The sequence below is a fragment of the Eriocheir sinensis genome, chromosome 19 (assembly GCF_024679095.1).
Source record: "Eriocheir sinensis breed Jianghai 21 chromosome 19, ASM2467909v1, whole genome shotgun sequence".
In the NCBI taxonomy this organism is placed as follows: Eukaryota; Metazoa; Arthropoda; class Malacostraca; order Decapoda; family Varunidae; genus Eriocheir; species Eriocheir sinensis.
Window position 1 is genome coordinate 8,084,975 of NC_066527.1, and position 12,385 is coordinate 8,097,359.

Consider the following 12,385-nt stretch of genomic DNA (forward strand, 5'->3'; position numbering starts at 1 on the left):
GAGGCATGCAGTTAGCAAGTTCAAAATAGCAGTCAGCGTGAAAATGATTAGAATTTCGACATTGTCATTATTTATATATAGATATATATATATATATATATATATATATATATATATATATATATATATATATATATATATATATATATATATATATATATATCACTTTCTCCGGCTGGCATCCTTCCGTAATAAATGTAGCTTCACACCAGGCTGTGTCCTCTTTATCACCACAAAGAGACATGATTTGAAACTCCGGCTGGCAAACGTGGCGGCCGCGGCGGTGTTTTGATTTTTGAACGAGGCAGCGTTGCAATCGGAGCAGAGAAAGATATTGCTGCGAATATCGGTATAATAAACAGTATAAGTTAGACCGAGATAATTATATTCACCCACTCTTTCCCCCTACAAACCAATGATTCAATGTAAATCATTACTGATGGAAGTCAGCGTGGATGCTAAAACAATGAGTTTGGAAGAAAAACATGATTACATAGTTTTTAAAGAACAGCAGTAGGGCTACAACCTTGGTTCATTCCAGTATGTATACAGAAAGGTTAAACACATAAAACACATCTAACCACTGGTAGCCTCCCACAAATGCAGAGAAAGTAATATAATTGCGGTATAATAATATAACAATAATAGTATTACTCATGACATGCAGTCAGGCTATATCTACCTAGTAAATATATATATATATATATATATATATATATATCTATATATATATATATATATATATATATATATATATATATATATATATATATATATATATATAGTACTGTTCATTTTAATATTTATCTACCTTTATTTTTTTTTTTAAATGGGAAATAACCAGACTGAAGAAAAAAGTAGCAACATTTGCTGCTTGATCCCATGTAGCAACACTGCTGATTGATTCTGGGTGTTGGGTGGGCCTGAATGGGGGGGGGGGGGGGGTCTCTGGGATGTAAACAAAGCTGCTCCTGCGCCATCTGTTGCAACCGACATACACCACCACCCGCCCACGGTCTCCTATAGAGGCCCCCTCTCCTGTTCTATAGTCTCCTTGGGTTAAGGGTTCCCTCCCACCACAGGCTCAAAGGGCCAACGTGACGGAGATGAGCACCGCCGCCACGCGCAGCTATGGCGTGTGCTCCCACCTTTACTGAATGGAAGGGTAACAGTCTATCCCTTCAGGCGAGTCGATGAAGTACAGACATCCGTTTATAGACAGACAGACAGACGAGCAAGATTCAACTCGGGCCTAGTAGCCATCTGCCACTGGAAGGAACAACAATCCCACAGAAGTGTTTGGAAAGGGAAGCAAGGAGAGAGAGAAGAAATGAAAGAAAGAAGGCAAGGATAAGGAAAGGAAGAAAGTAAAGTGTAAAGAAAGGAGGGAAGGAGAATAGGAACACAAAGATATACAAAGGAAGAACAAACAACAGCAGACCTGCTGGTCCTTACGAGGCTGTTTGTGACAAGCTACACTAACTATCTAATCAAAGGTGGAGGATGAAGGACAGCAAAGGCGAAGGCTCCTCCCCACCCCCACATCCCCAACGAAAAAGAACCATGCAGCATGGAAAAACTGCATGGAATTTACGTAGGAAAGAGGAAAGAACTACCATTACTGCTACCACTAACCGGGCGATAAAAACGGACAAGGACACCAGTATTCGAAAGAACTTAACGTTATTACGACAATGAGTAATATTTTAGTTGCTGGTTGGATTCAAAATACTTGTCTAATCTATTCTTGAAGGCCGTAACTGTGGTACTATCAACGACATCACAGGGTAGAGAGTTCCAAACATTAACAACTCGATTGAAGAAGAAGTGTTTAGCTTCGTGCGACGATAATTTTTTACCACTTATCTTCAAATTGTGATTTCTTCTTGTTCTATTTGATCGATCAATTGTAAAGTAATCTTCCGCATTAGTATCACTGAATCCTTTAAACATTTTAAACACTTCGATTAGATCGCCTCGCATTCTTCGTTTTGATAGGCTGAATAAATTTACTTCTTTAAGCCTTTGTTCATATGATAAATTTCTCAACCAAGGAATCATCTTTGTTACTCTTCGTTGAACCCGTTCCAACTTTTTTATGTCTTTTCTGTAATAGGGAGACCAAAATTGTACACAGTACTCTAGATGGGGTCGAACCAACGAATTATACAGTTTTAATATTACTTTTTCCGATTTATTATTAAAGACTCGTCCGATGAAGCCAACCAATTTGTTTGCAGTTTTAACTACCTCTGAACAATGCTGACCGGGCTTTAAATCGCTTGATATAGTGATTCCAAGATCCTTTTCTTTACTTACTGCAGAAAGTTGTTGGCCATTCATTACGTACCGAACGCGATTGTTATTTTTTCCGATGTGCAACACTTTACATTTGTCAACGTTAAATTTCATTTGCCATTGATTGGCCCAACGAGCAAGTCGATCTAGATCTGATTGTAATGCTTCTTCGTCGAGTGTCGTAGTTACCTTACTAGCGACTTTTGTGTCATCAGCAAATTTTGATATTTTGAAAGTGAGCCCATCATCGATATCATTGACATAAATCAAGAAGAGCATGGGGCCAAGCACTGATCCTTGAGGTACGCCGCTTCTGACATCGAAGGAGGAGGAAGAAGAGGACGAGAAGGAGGAAAAAAAAGATTAAAAACAGGAAAAAGGATGAGAAAAAAATTAAAATGGAGAAAAGTCTGAAGAAGAAGTAAAAGAAGAAGAAGAAGAAGAAGAAGGAGGAGAAGGAGGAGAAGGAGGCGGAGAAGGAGGAGAAGGAGGAGAGGGAAAACTCGTATTGACCACACATCATCTTGCCGAGAGGAGAGAGAGCGGGAAATTGAAGGTGAGGTGATGTAGGTCAAGAAAGAGGAGGGGGAGGAGGAGGAGAAGGAGGAAAAGAAGGAGGAGGAGGAGGAAGAAGAGGAGGAGGAGGAGGAGGAGGAGGAGGAGGAGTACAAAGGAAAAGCAAACAGCAACAGACCTCTTGGTCCTAACAAGGCTGTTTTTTGTTGCTACCATCTACTCTAATCTACGAGTCAGAGACACAGGACAGCAGAGGCGAAGGCTCCTCCCCTCCCACCAGTCCCTCCAGCCGAGGCTGGCAGGAAAAGGAACAATACCATGTAGTATTGAAAAACTACAATGGAATTTTAGTTGGACAGAAGGAAGATCATATACGACGACTAAGCTAACATTACTTTCTGTTAGACCGGAGCAAAATAGCGGATGTTCGGGTTAGCTTCTAAATATTTGTCTAGTCGGTTTTTGAACGTGCAAATAGTTTCGCTTTCGACGACGTTTTGAGGGAGACCATTCCATACATTGATGACACGGTTGAAGCAGAAGTGTTTTGACTCATTTGAGTTGAAACGCTTCCTCGTTATTTTGTATCCATTGTTTCTTGTTACACTTGATTGAGAGACTGTAAAGTAATCATGAACATTAACGTTATCGAATCGCTTGAAAATTTTAAACACTTCGATAAGGTCACCTCTTAGCCTGCGCTTTGAAAAGCTGAATAAGTTCAGTTCTTTAAGTCTGTCTTCGTACGGTTTGTTTCGCAGTCTAGGGATCATTTTAGTAGCTCGACGCTGCACCCTTTCGAGTTTATCTATATCTTTTCTGTAATAGGGAGACCAAAACTGAACGCAATACTCAAGATGTGGGCGAACTAACGAATTGTAGTGTCAATATTACTTTTTCTGATTTGTGTTCAAATGTACGACCAATAAATCCGATCAGTTTGTTGGCAGTTTTTACTACTTCTGTACAATGTTGACTCTGTTTAAGATCGTTCGAAATTAATACTCCAAGATCTTTTTCTTTGCTGGCTTCAGAAAGTCGCACTCCGTTAATTTGACAATGAATCCGATCGTTGTTGATTCCGATATGCATAACCTTGCACTTTTCAATATTGAAATTCATTTGCCATGTTCATGCCCAACTACTCAAACGTTCGAGATCAGCTTGGAAGTGTTCTTTATCCGTTGTCGTAGTGACTCTGCTGGCTATTTTTGTGTCGTCGGCAAATTTCGATATTTTACACGATAGCTCCTCGTCAATGTCATTTACGTACACTATAAACAGAACAGGTCCCAATACCGACCACTGTGGAACACCGCTTTTGACATCTCGCCAGTCAGATGATATACCATTCATAACAACTCTTTGTTTACGGTCGGTAAGCCAGTCTTCGAGCCACTTATGAATGTTACCAGTTATACCGTGAGCTTGCAATTTACTAAGGAGGCGGTTGTGAGGGACTTTGTCAAATGCTTTCTGAAAGTCCAAATATACAATGTCTACTGATTCACTTTCATCGTGCACATTAAAGATGTAGTTGAAGAAATCGAGAAGGTTAGTCAAACAGGAACGTTTGTTTCGAAAATCATGTTGCGAATCCTTGATTAGTCTGTTATCTTAAAAAAAAAAAAAACTTTACCATTTTTCCGCAAATGATCGTCTCCAAAATTTTGCACACGATTGACGTTAGACTGATCGGTCGATAATTACCTGGTTGTGACGTGTCGCCTTTTTTAAAGATAGGAGTTACGTTAGCGAGTTTCCATTCTAGTGGTACTTTTCCTGTGTTTAGCGACTTTGAGAATATACTCAAGAGGGGCTTGCTGATCTGATGTTTTGCCTCTTTAAGAATACGCGGGGATATTTTATCTGGGCCGGGCATTTTGTTTACTTTAATATTATCGATACTTTGTACTATATCACTTTCTACAATGTCGCTAATACTACTCAAAGATGTGTCATCAATACATTTAGGGGGTTCCGGTTGCCTTTCGGATATGATTTCTTCTGTAAAAACGGAGGCATAAAAAATCATTCAACATGATGTGGCGCACCTCGGCACCTCGGGAGGCTGACACAGCGGAGCAACGACTCCTTCCATCAAAACAGTGGCCGGAATGCTGCACACAACTACCCAAACAACCGCCACTCACAGCACCGCCAGCACAACTCAAGCAGTTACGTCTCGCCGAGGTACGAAACAAGGCAATTCTATGAAGGACAGACAAATCCAGGCACCAACTCCCGCAGCAGAAGTCGTGTCAAGAGAGGCGCCAAGCCGAGTGATGGTAATTTTCTGTGAGCACCGGGCGAGTACACAGAGTCGTGATCAAACTCAAATGTTCAGCGACGTACAGTTGACGTAACATTGCGGGTACATTTCTCAATACCCGCTGAACAGTAACTGTCGTTGATTGGTGATAACAATGACTGAGGAGTGCCAAGAAGCACCACAAACACACTGAGAGGAACGGCTCGCCAGCTGACTACAATCACCATGCAGAAGAACACATCCATTGGAACGGTGGCACCTTCTACGGAACAAATTGTTCAAGAGTGTCGCATCTGTAGGAAGTGATTCGATGCATGTGTGTGATTACATTTCTTATCTTATATTTCAAATGAAAAAATAGAAAATATTCTTCATTTACCCTCCCCTGTTCTTCCCTGTCTTTTTCCTCCCTTTCTTACCTCTCAATACTTCTCCCTCCTCCCCTTACCATCACCTACCTTCCTTTTCCCTTTTCTCTTTTCTTTCTTTATTTTTATTTTTCCTTCGTCACTTTTTTTCGCTTTCCCTGTTTCTCCCTCGTCCCTTTCTCTCTCCATTACCTTCACTTTCCCCTTCCCTTTATCCCTTAGTCGCCCCTTTCCTACGTTTGACTGCCTCCCTTCCCTTCCCCTCTCCTCCCCTCACCCTAACCTTTTCTCCCCTTATTTCCCTTTCCCTCTCCACTTCACTTCACCCCTCACCACCTCTCCCTTCCCATACCTTTCCTTATCTTCTCCCCAATCCTTCCTCCCCCTTTCCCTACCCCTTCCTCTCACTTCTTCCTTCGCCACCTCTTCCCAGTGTTCGGTGGAGCCAAGGCGGCACACGACGAGGATAAACCATCCCGGAAGAGTACAACGTTGATAACAGCATTGATAGAGGAGGAGGAGGAGGAGGACGAGAAAGAGGAGGAACGTGAAAGGGACAAAGAGAGAGGAAAATGAAAGAGGAAAATATATGGTTATGGTAGGAAAGGAGAGAGAGAGAGAGAGAGAGAGAGACACACACACACACACACACACACACACACACACACACACACACGAGTACAATAGCTTAGAAGAAAATACACTTGATATCCTCCAACTCGTTTTCCTCCTCTTCCTCCTCCTCCTCCTCCACAACAGGCTTTCTGCTGCCTGCTAGTCCATGTTTCCCCCTCCTCCTCCTCCTCCTTCTCCTCCAGGGCATATAATTGTGTGGGGAAGATAATTTGTACGTACACGAACAAATGTGCTGTGTGTGTGTGTGTGTGTGTGTGTGTGTGTGTGTGTGTGTGTGTGTGTGTGTGTGTGTGTGTGTGTGTGTGTGTGTGTGTGTGTGTGTGTGTGTGTGTGTGTGTGTGTGTGTGTGAGAATTTTTAATGGGGCCTCCATCCGGAAGGGAGTTACGATGGGAACAATTGGTTAGATTGTTCGCATTGCAATTCATCGGCCCCTGCCGGAACGCCGATGACTGTGGCCCTCAACCATATCTTTTAATATATTATAGATAAATACTACATAAAACACAGGAATTATACATAATAAATAACATAATAAAAGTCGAGTTGGATCTTAGATTAAGTCAGATGTGGGGCGCTGCTGGCATAGCGCTGCTGCGTTCCCGCGGATCACTGTGTGTGTGTGTGTGTGTGTGTGTGTGTGTGTGTGTAGACTGTTTACCTTCCTGGAAAGACATATTAAAGAGGGGAAGGAAGACGAAGATTTGAAGGAGGAGGAGGAGGAGGAGGAGGAGGAGGTATAGTTAATCTCTCTCTCTCTCTCTCTCTCTCTCTCTCTCTCTCTCTCTCTCTCTCTCTCTCTCTCTCTCTCTCTCTCTCTCTCTCTCTCTCTCTCTCTCTCTCTCTCTCTCTCTCTCTCTCTCTCTCTCTCTCTCTCTCTCTCTCTCTCCTTCCTCTTCTTCCTTTCCCTACTCATTCATTCCCTTCCTTTTCATATCCTTTCCTTTTATTTACTTCTTTTTCCTTCCCATTTCCTTCTCTCCGTTCCTCTCTGTTTCTTTCCTCTTCCTTCCTATTCCTCTCAATATACATTTTACGATACGATATAATTTTCATATATATTTTCTTTTTTTCCCTCTCCCATTTATCTCTCTTTCCCTTTCTCAGGATTATCGCATCCGTTCTTTATTAATGTGTTTCTTACTATTTTATTTTATTTCCCTTTCCTTATGCATCATTTTCCTTTCTTTTCCTTTTCTTTTTTTCCCCACCCTTTCCCTTCCTTTCCCTCCCCTTCTCTTCTCTTCCTCATCCCTTCTGTTCCCTTCACTTCCCCACCCATCCCATCCCTCCCCTTTCCTTCTCTTCTTTTCCCTTCCCTTCCTTTCTCTTCCTTATCCCTTCCGTTCCCTTCACTTCCCCACCCATCCCATCCCTCCCCTTTCCTTCTCTTCTTTTCCCTTCCCTTCCCTTCTCTTCCTTATCCCTTCCGTTTCCTTCACCTCCCCGCCCATCCCATCCCTCCCTTTCCTTCCCTTCCTCTCCCTTCCCTTTCCTTCTCTTCCTTATCCTTTTCGTTCCCTTCACCTCTCCATCCATGCCATCCCTCTCCTTTCCTTCTCTTTCTTTCCCTTCCCTTCCCTTCTCTTCCTTATCCCTTTCGTTCCCTTCACTTCCCCACCCATCCCATCCCTCCCCTTTCCCTCCCTTTCTTTTCCTAACCTTCCTTTCTCATCCTATCACTAACCATCCCTTCCTATCCCATTCCATCCCTCCCCTTCTCTTCCTTTTCCTAACCATCCCTTCCTTCTTTCTTCCTCCCCTCACTTCCATCGCTAGCCATCCCTTCCTTTTCCCTTCCCTTCCCATCCCTTCCTTTCCCTTCTCCCTTCCTTTCCCTTCCCCACTTCTCATGTCCATCTCTTACGATATTAATTACAAGTCCTCAATAATTACTGCTTTTTTTTTTTACGTAGCCGAGGTGCGTGACGTCATTCATTAACCTCGTGTGGATGCGCGTGGCCCGAGAGGTGGAAGGGAAAGCCTTCAGAAAACCTTACTATGTGTGTCACCTGAAGACAGGTGTGTACTGTGTAGGTGGGTCTCTCTGTCTGTCTCTTTGTCTGTCTATATGTCCGTCCGCTTGTCTGTCTTTTTTGTCTCGATCCGTCTTTTCCTCTATCTGTCTGCCTGTCCGTCCGAGCGTGTGTCTGTCGTTTTCTGTCTGTCTGTGTGTCAGTCCGCGTGTCTGTCTCTCTTTCTGTCTGTCTATTCGCTTGTTTGTCTGTCGTTTCGTTTTCGTCTCGGTTTCGGTGTGTATCCGTTAATATGTCTTTCTTTCTCTGTCTGTCTCTCGGTGGTCGAGTGGTCAGCGTGGGTGCGTGGTGAGCCAGAGGACCGAGGTTCGAGTCCCACCAATGCACGCTGACAATTTTCAAGCCATCGCCATGCTGCCCAGGTGTTTAATCAACCCTAACTTCAGCGACTTCGGTCAAGAGATGCACCGGGGGGCAGCATGGGCCAGGCAGGAGTCATGCATCACGGCAGCCACTATGAATGAAATTCGCCGGCGCCACTAACAGTGGTGGTGGTGGTGATGGTGGTGGTGTGGTGGTGGTGGAGGGGGTGTAGTAGTGGTGGTGGTGGTGGTGTAGTATTGGTGGTGGTGATGATGATGGTGGTGGTGGTGATGATGGTGGTGGTGGTGATGATGTGGTGTGGTGGTGGATATGATGTAGTAGTGGTGGTGGTGATGATGGTGGTGGTGGTGGTGACAGTATCTATATTGGTTTAGAGAAAGACATACTGAGACACACATACATACACACATACATACACCTTACATAACCTTACATAACAGACCGAATTGGGTATCAGGTCACCTCTTCGCCGCTTGAGGCCACGCTCTTGCGTCTCCATGGCAACGGCGACGCTTTACTCTTTGCTTTCTATTTTTTTTTTTTAGTTTCGGTGTCGGCTACCCCCTCAACACGTATGTGAAGCACTATTTTAAGACCAGAAGTAGAAATATCCACACCTTCAGAAATAATACCCACCTAACATCAAATTAAAATATACTAGACTAGAGATTTTAGAAAGCAAAACAGCCACGAGCGAAATTTTCAAAAACATATCACGTTGCCTACTGGACTGGACTCCGGCGTTCACGAGGTACACACACTCAAAAAGTATCGTTACAGTGGGTCCGCTCTGCTGGGGGGAGCAGGACAGGACCCCCGTAAGGGAGGGATAGAGAGGAAGGGAGACACTGAGATACCAGATATCATCATAATATTAAGGAAGTGTTTGAGTGCCACTTGTTGAAGCTTTACATTCACAAATTATAAAACCGTAATGTTCATATGATATACACAACAGCGGTGGACAGAAGTATTCCTCCATGTCAAAGACAAAAACATCAACCATCAACGCATGTCAGATATAGTTCAGTTCATAATGTGCCATCCTGGAACTAATGCTTCCACTGAACGTGTCTTTTCTCTTATGAACAAGCTGTGGGCATCTGAAAAAAAACAACAACTTCAAATTGCAACTCTAAAAGCAGTGTTGGTAAGAAAGATAAAGTGTAACAATAACGCAATATGTTTATCATAATATTGTCTCCCAATTGGACGAAATTTTAAATGTGTGTAATAAATATGTGTGTGAAGTGTTAAAGCATAATTTCATCACCCAAACACGACAATATTATAGTGATACATACAACACAGATCAAGTCACTTCGACTAAGACTCCACCTGTGTGTTTCATGAAGCGTTACCGTGCCACCTCAAATTCTACTGCTTCATCTACGAGTCCCGCTCACTTGGTTCAGGCAAGTGAAGCCACACCCAACACACGCAGTGGTACCATCATGAGTAGCCCGTTCTCAATGGCTTCGTCCTTGGTGTCAGCTTGTATCGTGCTGAATGTGTAACGACGGGCCCGCGCACATTCGGCATCCAGTGATCATATTTACCACACATAGCCGCAATCCTTTAAACCTACGAGCAAGGGGTAATATGTCTTTTTTCCCGGCCAACAAGCACCGTGTGTGAACATTTGGCTTCGTGGTGCGAGTTCACCAGGAGTAGTAGCTACCGTCCCTTTCGCTTTCCTTATCAAACCATTGCCTCTGTCCCTTCCCTTCCCGTCCCTTTCCTTTCCTTTCCTTCCTTCCTTTCCATATCGCTCCTTTCCACTATCTTTCCCTTCTCTTCCTTTCCTCTCCTTTCCCTTCCCTTCCCCTCCTTTCTCTTTTCTTCCGTTAGTCATCTTTTCCCTTTTCACAAATTTCCTTCTCGTCGCTTTCTTTCCCTATCCTTTACTTCCTTTTCCCCACCATTCTTTAACAGTTTCCCGGGTGGCCGCGCGTGGCGCTGCGTGCACAGCCATGCCGTACATTCCTTCACCTCTGCAGTGCCTTGTAAACGGGGCAGCATTGAACACTTATATAGATGGAATTCCAATAATACTTTCCCTTCGCTCATAATTCTCCCCACGTCCATTATTTTTATCTTCCCCTCCCAGTTAGTCTCAACACGTATGAACATTGTGCTTCTGTTGTACTGCCCTTCATATTCCCTTCCTCTTTCTCATTTTCCCATCTTCACTTTCCTTCCTTTCTCTCCATCCCTTTCCCTCGGTATGCGGGTGAAGTGTTTTCACCTCAGGGAGCTAGACGTCCCTGCCGTGCATAGTCTCAGGTCACCATTGGACAAGGTGTAATACCTGATCTGTCTCCCGTGCCAGGGTCACGGTGAAGCCTCTGGGCAGCAGCAGTGGTGGATTGGACTGCAGGCAGAGGATCTCTTTATGAGACAATGGCTGGAGTTCCAGGGTCCTAGTCAGCTGGACCGTGCCTAATTATTTAGGCCTGCGGTGTAGAGGAGTGTGGCGACCTCTACACTAAAAAGCCTCCCTGGGAACCAGTTGTCGGTGTGAGCTTCCCGTCCCTCCTTCTATCGACGGTACTCCCATCCCTATTCTGCATAACAGCTGGTTCTTGTTTTCTCCTGAAAGAGATGTCTTCCGTGGGCCATTTGAGGTTGTACCTCCCGGCTTCTAGGTGGAGTTCTGAGGGTTTTTCTTATACTCAAGGAATATTTCAGCTTTTTGGTCTCTCAGGAAGGGTGTCTGATACTCTCTAGAGTTGGTGGAGAACACCTGGTGACAGGTGCCACTGGCCAGGCCTCGAAAGGGTCGCAGAGCTGGGTTAGACGTTTCGGAAAGTGGGAATGAACTGCTGGTTCCTCTCCTCCCTTGCCAGCTCTGCTCTGAGTGACTACGCCGGCCCCGTTCTATGGGACAAAACTTCGAGGACAATAGCTGAAAAGCGCCGGGTTGTGAAAGTTTCTCTCGTGACCGAGGCTCAGGACATGTGATTGGTCTTTGAGGCGTTTTCAAGACCCTGTGGGAGCGAGCTCCCAGTGTTGGAGGCATCTAACACAGCAGCATTTAATTTCCATGCACAATTTTTATCCAATTCAATTTATGGTCACACTTTAAGTTATTTCGAAAGCGCTTTTAATATTTGCCCAAACTGTTAACTCGCTTAAATTTCTAACAATGCCTTTGAACCTTGAGTGTGACGTCTGTCCCGAACGATTTGCAGCTCAGTACTTCCAGCTGAGTAGAACTTGCCGCCTCTGCGTTCAAAGATTACAACTTCAGAAGGCTGTGACTGAATGGAAAGTCAAGCATAATGATCTCGAAAAGAAATTCGAAGCCCTTCAGGAATTTGTTGCAAGTAATGTGGCAGTGACTCCACCATCGATGGTGGAGAGGCCCTCCACCGAGACTGTGCCCTCTCCAGACGAATCTCCTGCTTCACGGGAGGACGTGTTACCTGCCTCACAGGTTGACTCCCAGCCTGCCTCACAGGCTAACCCCCAGCCTGCCTCACAGGACAACCGCCAGCCTGCCTCACAGGCTGACCCCCAGCCTGCCTCACAGGCTAACCCCCAGCCTGCTTCACAGGCTAACCCCCAGCCTGCTTCACAGGCTAACTCCCAGCCTGCCTCAAAGGACAACTTCCAGCCTGCCCCACTTTACGCTTCTCTTCCCGCTTCACAGGATGTCGGGTTCCAGCCTGTAAGGAATGGAGCCAAACCGAAGCAGGCAACCAAGGATTTACTGACCCTCACTACCTTCAATATGTTCCAGGTGCTGGCAGACACCATGGAGGATGAGTTCGAGACTCGCCTAGTTGGGGACTCCATGGTGCGTGGCCAGCTGGTTGAGTTCTGTGGTCGTTCATCAAACGGCCGCAGAAAACGTTACTGTTATCTAGGTGCCAGATTGGACGACATCAGCGCAGCGTGCAATGATGCCACGAGAAATGCCGACCGAAACAC